Genomic DNA, 13045 nt, shown 5'->3' on the forward strand with positions numbered 1-13045 from the left:
GGATGCAAATTACGTAACTGATGGGGGAAGGAGAAAACTGCCCATACGTAGCAGCACAAAGAACCTGCAAATAATGAATATATCTGGTCAGCAAACAAGCTACTAGAAGACTCAGATTATGGCCCTCCAGAAAAGGGAGGTGAAAAAACAAGTCAAGCCTGAAAATAAAGGGGACAGGTTAACCCTAAGGGGTGTGTGTGTTTGTGTACAGAGCAGACATCTGAAACTGTCTCTCAGCTATTACCTGAGAATAAACTTAAAGCTTGGTACAGCACAAAAATTATTGCAAACCTGGTCTGTTGTACAAGAGGGGAATCTGAGGGTATGTCTACACTACGGGATTATTCCGATTTTACATAAACTGGTTTTATAAAATAGATTGTATAAAGTCAAGTGCACGCGGCCACACTAAGCACATTAATTCGGTGGTGTGCATCCATGGTCCGAGGCTAGCATTGATTTCTGGAGTGTTGTACTGTGGGTAGCTATTCCGTAGCTATCCCATAGTTCTCGCAGTCTCCCCCGCCCCTTGGAATTCTGGGTTGAGATCCCAGTGCCTGTGGGGCAAAAATCATTGTCGCTGGTGGTTCTGGGTAAATGTCGTCATTCCTTCCTTCCTCCGGGAAAGCAACGGCAGGCAATCATTTCGCGCCCTTTTCCCCTGGATTGCCCTGGCAGATGCCATACCATGGCAACCATGGAGCCCGTTCAGCTTTTATAATATATTAAACTTCACCGATATGTGTCTGCGATGCTCGCTGTGACGAGGCGAATACCTGGCAAGCACTACGCAGTAGGTTTGTGCTGTCACGTATGGCCAGTCTCCCTTCCATCAGTAACAGCGCATACATTTGCTCTCTGCATGTATTAGCACCAATGCAGTTATCTGTTGTGCTACTTCTGCTACTGTCAGGTCCCCGTGCCCTGGCTAGGGTCAGCTGGGGCATAAAGACACAAACTGAGGAACGGCCCCTGAGTCAATTCCTCCTGGCTTCTGTGTTATAGTATTATAAATAGTGTCGAGTGCTTCTGTCTCTAGAATTGGCGGCAGGGAATCCGTGTACTAGAGTAAACCAGAGACCATCAGGCTGCTCGTCAATCTGCGAATGTAAGCTTGCATGCTATCTAGGTGAGCAGGCCCCTTCCCTGGCAACGAAACCCTACCCGTGCCTTCTCCCTCCTCACCCAAAACCTTTTGGATTCGTGTGCTGTGGCACAGCTTGTCTCCCCCGATTTCTTGATCGAACGAGTATATTAAAGCATGCAGAATAAGAAAACCACTGACTTGTTACTGGAGCATAATTGAGGGGGAGTTAGCCTCCATGCGTATGATAGTCCTGCCCAGTACGAGATCTGTTTTTACAGTCATGAAAGCGGGGCTGATGGAGGCTCAGCCCAGGTTGCTATATAACGGTCGGTTGACCACGCTTCACTGTTCGCATTCTCTGGAAATGCGACCAGGGAATCATTGCCCATATTTTACCGCAGTGTCCCCGGCCGCCTCCCTGAGAGCGGCAGCCTAGGAGCACTTTCAGCAGCTCATGATAGGCACAGCTATGCGTCCTTCTACTTGGGTAGCGGTCTGCCTCAGGGAGATGTGGAGAGAGATGCTAACTGTTTAGCGGGCTGCAGCACTGTCGTACTACCAGCAGATAATGGGCAGTATACACAGTGCAGTGACAATAAAAAAGTCAAAGAAAATGATTTTCCGGCCTTATTCTATCACAGAGGGGGAGGGGTAATTGTCGAGATACACCCTGAACACTGCGGGACACATGTGCTTGACCCTACCGCATTGGGAGCTCACAAGATTGCAAATGATATTTCAAGAGTACGCGTGAGTGTGGATAGGCTGGAGTCGTCCCGTACCGCCCATCCATCCCTCCATGACGGCGTCCTATTGATTTGCTTTCGTACGCATGTCACCACATTGTGCGTCCGGACTCCTGTATCACTAGCCTGGGAATTTTTTTCAAATTGGCTTTGGCCATTTCGCTCGCCTAACGGCGCTCTGATAGAACAGATTTGTCTCCCCTAACAGCGGTCAGATCCAGTACTCTCCTATACAGTCCATGCTGGAGCTCTCTTTTGGATTTGGGACTGCATCGCCACCCGTGCTGATCAGAGCTCGCACGCTGGGCAACAGAAATGAAATTCAAAGTTTGCGGGGCTTTTCCTGTCTACCTGGCCAGTGCATCCGAGTTCAGATTGCTGTCCAGAGTGGTCACAATGGAGCACTGTGGGATACCGCACGGAGGCCAATACTGTCAATTTGCGGCCACACTAACCCTAATCCGATATGGTAATACCGATTTTAGCGCTACTCCTCTCGTTGGGGAGGAGTACAGAAACCAATTTAAAGAGCCCTTTATATCGCTATAAAGGGCCTCGTTGTGTGGACGGGTACAGTGTTAAATTGGTTTAACGCTGCTAAAATTGGTTTAAATGCGTAGTGTAGACCAGGCCTGAGGCACACCACTTCATGAATTTAATAAATGACCAGTGAGTGGAGTAATTCACTATTCTGACTATAGAACAAAATAAGGACAGCCTGGAGGTAATTCTTCTGTATTTCCTGCAATTAGCAAGGAAATTTGTAAAAGGAATTGGTATTATTATTATTTTTATTAAGAAACAATAATCTGTCCGCACCAGGGGGGTGGAAATTGTTTTTTTTTTTTTTTTTGCAAACACTCTACAAGCTGGCGCCAGTGGAAGAATAACTCAGAATACTATGGATCTATGTTTTGTGTGTGTGTGTGAATGCAAAATGCTCACCTACGAGGCCAGCACCTGTGTAATAGCTACCATGGTGCCTGGAAATAGAATGGCAACTAAGGTGGGCCCCCAAGCCCTATGGAAATAATGAGAAAGGGAGGCACTCACTGGGAATCAATGGAGGGGTGTGTAAAATGGTGTAAATCCAGAGAAGATGTTTGGATGTGCCCATCTCCTATGACTATGGAGGAGCAAGAGCAATGGCCTATGGCAAGGGGTGGACAATTGGGTGTACTGTGTATGAGGTGTTTTGCTGGAAATGTACATATTACTAGGGGGCACAATTACACCAGCCCCTAACCAAACTACACACATCTACACACTGCTGTCTGGACTTTGGTGCACAAATGGATCTGTAAATCTTATTGCTGTGAATAATCAAACCAGGGCATACTGCCTGATTCCATACAATGTGGTTAAGTTGGTTTGGACAATAACCCATTTCTCTGTGGACATTCAATGGACTTACGATATGAACAAAAGCACATAAAACTTGCAGGGGCAGCTTGTTGCAACTGTCAGCAAATGGACACATTAAAATCTCTACCCTGTCAAAGGAGGAGAGGCAGTGTTTTGGTTGTGGCTCGGATGTTGGACCATACTGCAGTGGTCAGGACTCGATGTTGCTGTGGATAGTGTATTGTTAACTGTACTTGTGTTACGTTGCATATGGAGATAATCTATCAGTAATGTAGTAAGCCCTCCTCACCCCACAGTGTACTAAACAACCCGGAGCCAACCTTTTCGGGCCCACTCTAATGGGAAGTCTGGAACGCTAATTGGAATAGATGTGGATACCCGTACGAGAGAAGGTGAAGGGCACTGTACTACACAAGGGGCAGTGGGACAAATGGACTATTGACACCTCCCACCTTGATGCCTGGCCCTATCAGGAAATGTGTCGCCATATGTCCTCTGCTTTTCCAGGGATACCTGGGCAGGAGGGTCCCAAATGAAAAAAGAGTGGAGTGTTAGGATATAGATATTCAGGGAAAGACTTCGGGTATTGTTGCTCACTGTTCATGCGAGAAGGACCAGGGAAGTGAGAGGGTGAAGGAATAAGCCCCCTAACAATGCCAAACTCCTGAGGTGGAGTCTGGTCCTCCAGAATGGAGATGGTCCACATGAGTGGCAGTGCCAGTGTTATAGCTGATGCTTTGTCATGAAGAGATGGGGCCTGAAGGAAAAGTTCCCCAGGTCACTGGCTAAACTGACCCTGCTCAGTTCAGTCTCAAAGGGGGAAGAGATGTGACAAAGTGGGAGATTTTTTTCTTAATGTTTCGCATGAATACTGTGTGTGCCACAGTTTCCCCTGTGTTACACCAATACCTAGGAGGTGAGACAAGGATGTGTTATTTTTTTACTGAGACTAGTGGGCAGGTGTGGCTGTCACTAGCTGCCTGCACACAGATAATGGTCAGCAGGGCCTGATTAATGCAGGGGCTTTAGGGGTTGCAGCCCAGGGCCCTGGCTCAAGGTGGGGGCCCCAGAAAAATAAATCACAGGTAGCGATCAAAGGGGTGCTCAGGCAGGCTGCCTGCATGTTGTGGCCCCACGCCTCTCCCGGAGATTGCTGGCTGCTGGCACATCTCTGTGGCTTCGAGAGGAGGAGGGGCTCCGCACACTGCCCCCACCCCCAGCACAGTCCCTGCAGCTCCCATTGCAGGCCCCCCCCCCCCGCACCACAATGCCTTGCCCCAGGTCAGAATCCTCTCCTGCACTGAAACTCCCTCCCAAACCCTGCACCTCCTCCTGCATCCCAATCTCCTGCCCCAGCCCTTTTCTGCACCAGACTCCCTCCCAGGAAAAAATACTTGTGTATACAGGGGCCCCACAAAATCTAATAGCCCCGGGCCCACAGGAGAGTTAATCTGGCCCTGATGGTCGGACACTTTGTAACCTGGGAACTGATGGCCAGGGCCCCTCTACCAGGAGCCAGCCAGCTGCGACAAGTTGGAACAAGGAGTGAGGTGGAGACCAGGTGACCTTTTTGCCCGGAAAAGAGACAAAGGACTAAGGACAAGCTGCTGGAGGCTAGTTAGTCTCCTGGTTTGGGACACAGTGGGACAGCCTCCAAGATGGACTTTGCTGTAACTTCCTGCTTTATGTGCTAACAAGCTCTGCAGTATGCTGTGTTCTTGGGAACTACTAAACACTTCTATTTCACTATGCTGGCTGAGAGTCACAGCCAACTGTGAAGTGGGATGCAGGGACCCTTTGGGGGCGGAGGTGAGGCTTCCCCAGGTGGCCCATCCAGGGGGACTTGCTGGGGGGAGCTCACAGAGGGCTGAATGCTCCAAGGTCAGACACATGAAGCGCTGAAGGTGAGCAGCTTGCCCTGGTGAGAATGGCCCTGAGAGGAGACATCCCCCAGAGTCCTGCTTGGCTTCAAGTATCAGAGGGGTAGCTGTGTTAGTCTGGATCTGTAAAAGCTTTTACTGCTTGGCTTCATTCAGAGAGGTTCCAGAGCACCCAGCCTGTGACTCCGTGACAGCCAGTAGCCAGCTCCTTAGCCAAGGGTCCCCTGTGACTCATCAGGCTATGTCTACACTACAATGGGATCAATGCTCTGAGAAGTGAAGACCTGCCAAATCATCAGCAGATCGCTCTCCAGTGGACCCCTGTACTCTACTCCCAATGAGGGACAGGTCTACACTACTGCGGAGATCGACGCTCTGAGATCGATCTACCGGTGGTTGATTTAGCGGGTCTAATAAAGACTGCAGATCGCTCTCCAGTTGACCCCTATACTCTACCATTGATAAGAAGAGTAAGGTAAGATTTTCTCCCGTCTACCCCTCGTGGTGTAGAGCTCATGGTAACTCGACCAAGGGACATTATTCAGTTAGTTGGAATTGCGTAGTGTAGGTCAACTTACTGTGGTAGTATAGACTGTGGCTTGGATCCAGCAGCTCAGGGCTGCAGGCAACTCTGCTCCCCACCTGTCCCACAATGAACACAGCTATGCTAGGAGGAAAAGCCATTGTCCCACCAAACCTGGCTGAACCCAGACTTGCTCACCAGGGACCCCAGAGCTGCTGGCCATGCCCATTCAGCTCAGTCCAGCAGCTGCTGCTAGTTGCTAGTGCCTGTCACCTTCTGGGCTGCCCAGCTCTCCTCAGTGAACTTCAGCCCCACTTTGCTGTGTAGTCTCGCTCGATACAGGTCAAGTCATGGCACCCTCTGATTTCTATCAAGTCCTTTTATTCTGTTCCCACAGAAATACCTTGTAGGGGCAACGTCTTGGAGGGAGTCACAATACAAGAGGTGGCACACTGAAATACACGTTCTCACAGAGCACAGCAGGACTACACACCATTCACAAGGTCATTGCACTTACAACTGGCAATTTGTTCTTTTGATTGAGCTTTGAACAGCACCCCTTCCCCCCTCCAAAAGCCAATGCAAAGGAGAGCCTCGGGGGATGTGAGCGCGGGGAGGGGATGGCAAAAGCAGTCAGCCCAGTGAGCCCACCACAGACGTGTGGCCAGTGTGCTGGGCAGTTAGAGGTGCTCCGTGGCCTCGCTTTGTTTTGTTCTCAGTACCACTGGAAATTCCACGCTGTACAACTATTTACATGGCAGGAATGAAGTGGGCTGGTGCAGCCACTTCTGAGCAAACCAGCGGAGCAATGGAGTCCAGCTAGAGCCCTGGAGAAGCATCTGCAGACTATGCACTTGTCATTGGGGGAAACATCCTGGCAGGCCCTAGAGCGTTTCTGCTCAAGAACGTCCTACTGCCTGGGGCAAGAACAGCCATGTCTGCCCCCTTTGAAGGCAGGCAGGAGCCCAAGAGCGAGGCTCTGTGTTCAGGACTAGCTCACTTTTATACCCAAACCAGTACCCCAAGTAAGCCCCTGGCCAAGGCTGAGAGGGGGCATGCCTGGGCATTGCCCCAGCCAGGCGGGATGTTCAGGGAGTCAGGTCTCTCTGTTCTGCTTCACCTGTGGGGCTGACACCATGCTGTCCACAAGTGTGGCCAGTGCAAATCAGCAGGTGTAGTGCCCAGCAGCTGTGCTGGGTCCATGACTAGCTGCTTGCCTGCTAACTGCAGTGTGGCCATGTCTGCAGTGACCGGACACTTGTTGGCAGCGCCACATTGACCAGGCTGACCCTGCCACACTCTGACCCGGGGGCTGCTGCTCTGCACTCTCCGACAGCCTGGCCAGGTAAAGGGCTCTGTCACCCCCCCTCACTCTGTCACATCCAGGCCAGGGGCCTGGTTTTACCTCTCTCTGAGCTGCAGCACCTAAGCAGGAGGTGGGAGAGGATGTGCTCCTGGCACAGCTGGGGACAGACTGACTCACAGTCCTCCAGCGACAGTGACACTCTGCCCTGCATGGAAAGAGGAGAACTCAGCCTCCATGGCCACAAGGATGTGGCCTCTGTGCTGAGATGCCACCCAAGGGCTCAGTCACTGACTATGACGCTGCAACGTAATGGGAGGACAGTGAAACAAACCCTAAGCAGTGTGTGGAGCCCAAGATTCCTGACCAGAGGTGCTTTGGGATCCAAGAAGGAGGCCGGGCCAATCACTCACCAATCTGGCACAGCCAAGCTGGTGCACACTGCAGAGTGAGTGCTGTGGTGAGCCCCCCCCCGGGTGCTGCCCAGTCCCCACAGGCTCACAGTGCCCAGGGGCACAGAGAAGGTTCTGGCCCCATCTCTCACCTGAAAGGGCTTTACAGGCTTCATCTAGCTTGTGCAAACACAGGGCTCAGCCAGGTGGCTATGGGCAGGGAGGGAACTGTAACTGCGGGGCAGTCTGCTCCGCTTTACTATCACGGGACCATGCTCAGTCTCTCTCCATAGATTCCTGGGGTAGTTGTTCAGGGCTCTTCAGTCACTGGTAATACTGCACTGCAAGGAGTGGCACTGGGAACTGACACTATTATGAGACCTCTCAGCCTCACAAAGCAGGGCAGTGGAGGGAGGCTTCAGTGCAAAAATTCTAAAACCAATTTCCAGAGCTGCTCCAGCTGCCCTGCCCATCTGGCTACTGGTCTCACCCGCCCCACCCCCAATTGCCCAGTTGCCTATTCTGAGATGGACCAGGGCTGGACAAAGGTCTATCTCAGGGAATCCCTGGTGGTGCTGTGTATAGGACCTTGGTAGCCACTGCAGGGCAAAAGGCAGAGAGTTCAGATGCATCAGCTGCAGGATGTTCTGCTTCACATTGGGACTTCACCATCAATAACAAGTGCATAAATCTGCTACTAGTATTCAACATAGAAGATGAACTATGAGAAAAAAATCCTCCAAGCAAAGAACTGTAAGTGTTAAACGTAGATGAGAGCGTGCAGAAAAGTAGCAAGCCATGCTCTACTACAGGACAGTCACAGGCCTTTGGCAAAGTGTCCCTCAATGGGTCAAACATGCCACTAATTGAAATGTTATACACACGGTGTTTGATATAAAGATCACTATCCAGTATCAATAGCACAGTTGCAATTAAATCCTTATACAGAACATTGAACTTGGTAAATATTAACAGGATTTTTTCAATTTTGTATTTCATTGCATAGAACATTAGACATGAGACTCACTCGCAGTTACCCAAGGTGGATGGAAGCTCCAGTGGATCACACCAATGAACTGTTGTTTTGAGCATGCTCAGCATGAACCAGAGACTGGCAGGAAACTGACAACACAAACAAATGAAAACCGGAACATTTGTACACTTGCTGATTTCTTTTAGGTGAAACAAGCTTTCCATTTGGTTTCCTTCTGCTTTCCTGGGTTATGGTCCGAGGAACTTCATCCTGGCAGGTTAAATGTTTTGTTGTGAGTAGCTCCTCCATCTTTCGGAGCATGCCCACCGGCAATGGCTTAAGAAGGACTTGAATTGCACAGTAACAAGAAGGAGAATGGCAGAGGCAGCGCTCTCCTGACCTTGTGCTCTTTATAGCCTTCTGGACTCTATTGCTTCTACAGACAACAGCCTGGGTGCTAACTCAGCACAAAGCAGAAAGGAAAGAGAATTCAGGACAAAGGAAACCAAACCAAAAAAAAACAAGAAACCTCCAGGCCCTGGGTGTTGATGAGATATAGACGTAAATCAAAGTGGAATGATTAAGGCTGTTCTGGAAATAAAAATAATACCCAGGCATACGTAAAACAACGTGTGACGTTACCAGTGGATAGCACTGCCATTTGAATGCTTTAGAATGGCTTCTGGATGGCTTTGGGGTGGCTGAGAGACATGCCTGGCCAGTATCTACTTTGGGAAAAGTCAGCCAGTTTACGCACTGCCTTTCAGAGTCCTATGGCCTCGTATCTCAGTAAGGAAACAGTGTTTGGTCCTAATTGAAGTTCTCTCAATCCCCGTATGGGGATGTGGAACACTTTCTGTCGCAGGGATGGTGAGAGTACAGGAATGCTGTGCGTGTGGATGGGCCGATGGGGCAAACTTGAATGTGAAGGAGATTGGAGCCTTCAGCTGCCAGCCCTCGCCTCGTACATGGCTCAGAGAGAGGGAAAAACCTATGAAGATACTAGAGTTAAGATTCAGTGAGTGAGCAACTCTGTGTATAATCTCTAGAAAGGGCCAAGGTTCCCACATCAGATCCCCGGCCCAAGTTGACTACAGGAAGGAGCAGTCCTGCACAACCTCAGAAGTATCCTCTGAGAGCAGGGCAAACCCCACCTCCATGACAGTCACATTGTGGCACGGGCCCATACTTTGTCAATGTTCCTGATGGACACCAAGCCTGCGCGCTGGGCACGTGTTCCCATGGCTTGCTCCAGACAGTGCACAGAGCTAAGAAGAGGTCACTCCCCACGCCCTCCTGCAGTGCTGCCTCAGGCTCTGAAGAAGCTTGCTACGGGTAAAGGCCTGGTTTGCTCAGTGAGACCCAACATCCTGTCTTCGGCCTTCATGTCACACTGGGCCGTTCTGGCCTTGCAATTTGTGAAGCAGCCTAGTGGTTTCCATGGTTTCATAAGCTTGATGAGAGACAGAAAGAAATAGAAAGATCATTGACAACTCTGTGTGACTGCAGCGCCTGGTGCAATGGGCCCTGGTCCATGACTGAGCTCCAAGCACTTTCACTATCACTCCTGCCCCCACAGCACGCACCATCCTGTGGCTTGGGAACAGCTCCCTGCAGGCACAGTGGCCAGCGAGAGGAGTGTGTAGCCTGTTTACAATCAAGGAGATGGCTGACGAATTGCTGACCCAATGAACTGCCCAACCCCAGTGGACCCTTAGCTTAAATCTGGGCTCAGAGCTGTGCATTTCACCCTCTGCAAATCAGCACTGCAGTTCCCGCCCACACACACCTCCCCAGCAGGCCAGGACAGGCGCCCACAGCTCTTCTGCCACAACTCTGGTGTTCGGCCACCCATTGCCAGGCAGGGGCTCAGCAGCCCAGCAACACCCAAGCAGTGGGTGATGCTCCAAGCAGGAGGAGTGGCCTGGGCAAGCCATGATTCAGCAGCCACAGTGTCAACCAGTCCCCCTTGGGAAAGGGCTGGTGGGGAGGGTGCTGGGGCAGTGGCAGCCAAACAGAGATCAGCTCATCTCTGTGGGCGAACATGGGCCAGCTGGCAAGGAGGCCTTCCCAGTGGGGTCATGACCTCCCTGTGGGTTCGGTACTCCAGTGGCTTGTTGGTCACATGCTCTGGGCAGTCCCATCTCTCACTCCCAGCTCTCCCAGGCAGGGACTGTTGTTATGTTCCGTGCAGTGCCCACACCACAGGGACCAGCCTGCCCTGTCAGACTGTGAATGGCCACGTGGGGTGTGAATGTTGGTGAGAGCAGGGCTGGGGAAGCTGGCCAAGACACTGAGCAGCCTAGGGTAATGGCTGTCATGCCCAGGAGATGGCAGGGGGCAGGGTCTGGTTCCCAGGGAAGGGAGTGCTAGGCCGAGCCTCTCCCACACTTTATTCTTCCCACTGGGACAAGGGCCTCTCAAATGGCCCATCCACTTCTGGCCTGGGGGGCACTGCCTTGTTCCAGCCACCTACGCCCTGTCAACCTCATCATACAGCAAACGTACCACACCTCAGGCGTTTTGCTCTCCAACGCACTATGACTGATGGCACATGGAAAATGAGCCTGTCTGTTCTGGTACCAGCAGAAAGCCTGCACACAGCTTTAATGACGGGCACACTTTTTTCAGGAACAGCAGGGGGCTGTGGGTTGGGAATGAGGGGCACTGGCAGAGCTAGTGGAGGGGAGAGCTGAAATAGCAGAAGGCTGTGGGTTGGGAGAGAGGGGCACCGGCTGAGCTGGGATAGCGGGGATCCCAGAGCTGGGCTAGCAGGGGCTGTGGGTTGAAGTGGGGCTAGCCTGTGGCTGCAAGGCGGGTGTTTGAGAGACCTCGGCAGAGCTGGGGGAGGAATCTTGCTGTGTGCCTGACCCTGCCCATGGGCATTAATTTCCACATAATCCAATCTGCAAAAGGCAAAAAGCAGCAGTTCCCCTCACAACTGTACCCCGACCCCCATGCGGCTGTACCCTCAGACCCCCATGCGGCTGTATCCCTAGCAGTCCCCCTTGTGGATGTAGCACCCGAGCAGACTCCCTTGCAGCTGTACCCCAACAGACACCCCCCCCACTTTGCAGTGACACTCACTGTTATACCCAGAGTCCAACGTTGCCTGCTGAATTCACTGGTTTCTTCATAGGTTTTTTCCACTGCAAAGACTAGATCGCCACCTGCTTTCCTAGCCTCCTGTTGGGGGAAGAGGGTGGGTTGGGGCAGAGAGGGGGCCGGCAGCTAATGAAGGGCACCCCCAGGCAATTCTCGCCTCAGTAGGGTAGTGCAGTCAGCAAATAACAGGTGGGCTACTGGGCAGGAGAGAGGATGGGAGGTCAGTGTGGTGTGCAGGGGCTGGGGAGTGGGCACATGGTGAGAGACTGCCAGTGCGGTATGGAGGAAGTGAGTGGCTGGAGGGACAGTGACTTGGGTGAGTGGTGGAGGATAATGGGGACCAGGGAGTGGGGGAGTGGCACATGGATGCGGGCTGGATGGGCTGATTTTCATCCCCCTAGCGTGACATTGCAGACATTGCTTGGGACGCTCTCACCCATTCCCAGCATCCAGCAGACACTATAAAGCCCACACACCTAGTCCGGAGCATCAGGCAAGGCCAATACAGCAGGGCAGTAGTAGGGTAGCGAAGGCTGGGGCATCAGGGTGGATGTGTGGAACTGAGGGCTAGTTCATCGGGGCAGTTGGGTAGTGAAGGCTGGTGCTTCGGGGCGGTTGTGGGGAGGCAAAGGCTGGTTTGTCAGGAGAGTTGCAGGGAGATGAGGGCTGGCATGTCCTGGTGGCTGTGGGGAGGCAAGGGCTGGCACATTGAGGCAGTTGTAAGGGGTGACGGCTGGCACATCAGGGCCGCTCTGGGGAGCCAAGGGCTGGCACATAAGGGCAGATATGGGGAGACAAGGGCCGGAGTGTTGAGGCAGCTGTGAGGGGGCGAGGGCAGCTCTGGGGAGGTGAGGGCTGATGTGTTGGGTCCGTTGTGGGTACGTGAGAGCTGGAGTGTCAGGGCAGCTGTAGGGTGGTGAGGGCTGGTGCTTCGGGATGGCTGTGAGGAGGTGAAGGCTGGTGTTTTGAGGCAGCTGTGGAAATATGAGGGCTGGTGCGTCAGGGTGTCTTTGGTGAGGCAAGAGCTGGTGGTTCCGAGTGGTTGTGGGGAGGGGATGGTTGGTGCGTGGAGGAAGCAAGGGCTGGAGCATCAGGGTGGCTGTGGGGAGGTGAGGGATGGAACATCAGGACGGTTGTGGGGAGGAGAGGGTTGGTGCATCAGGGCAGCTCCGGGGAGGCGAAGGCCAGCACATAAGGGTGGATGTCGGGAGACGAGGGCTGGAGTGTTGGGACAGTTGTGGGGAGGCGATGGCTGGCATGTCAGGGAGGCTGTGGGGAGGTGAGGGGGCATGTGTCAGGGTCACTGCGAGGAGGTGAGAGGTCGGATGTCAGGATGGCTGTGAGGTGGCAAGGGCGGATGTGCCAGGACTGTTCTGGGAAGGTGAGGGCTGATGTGTCAGGGCGGTCATAGAGAGACGAGGGCTGGTTGTTCAGAGCAGTTGTGGAGAGTCGAGGGCTGACACATCTGGGCGGCTGTGGGGAGCCGAGGACTGGCGCATTGGGACAGTTGTGGGGAGTCGATGTTTGGCACATCAGGGAGCCATGGGGTGACTACAGATGGCAAATCAGGGTGTCTGTAGGGTGGCGAGGGCTGGTGCTTCTGGGCAGCTGTGAGCAGGAGAGGGCTGGTGCTTCGGGGCAGTTGTCAAGATGCAAGGGCTGGTGCTTCGG

General features: G+C 52.6%; 1 protein-coding gene across 1 annotated transcript in view; it reads right to left on the bottom strand.

Moving 5' to 3' along the window:
• Positions 1-5981: 5981 nt before the first annotated feature.
• BSN (bassoon presynaptic cytomatrix protein) overlaps positions 5982-13045 on the bottom strand; it is a 460947-nt gene continuing 453883 nt past the window's right edge. Inside the window, exons 11-12 of the mRNA XM_075072951.1 lie at positions 11357-11455; positions 5982-9722 (exon numbers count right to left, since the gene is read on the bottom strand). The gene's annotated coding sequence lies outside the window, so the exon portion shown is untranslated. The remainder of the gene's footprint in view (positions 9723-11356; positions 11456-13045) is intronic.

This window comes from Chelonoidis abingdonii, chromosome 16 (genome assembly GCF_003597395.2).
Source record: "Chelonoidis abingdonii isolate Lonesome George chromosome 16, CheloAbing_2.0, whole genome shotgun sequence".
In the NCBI taxonomy this organism is placed as follows: domain Eukaryota; kingdom Metazoa; phylum Chordata; order Testudines; family Testudinidae; genus Chelonoidis; species Chelonoidis abingdonii.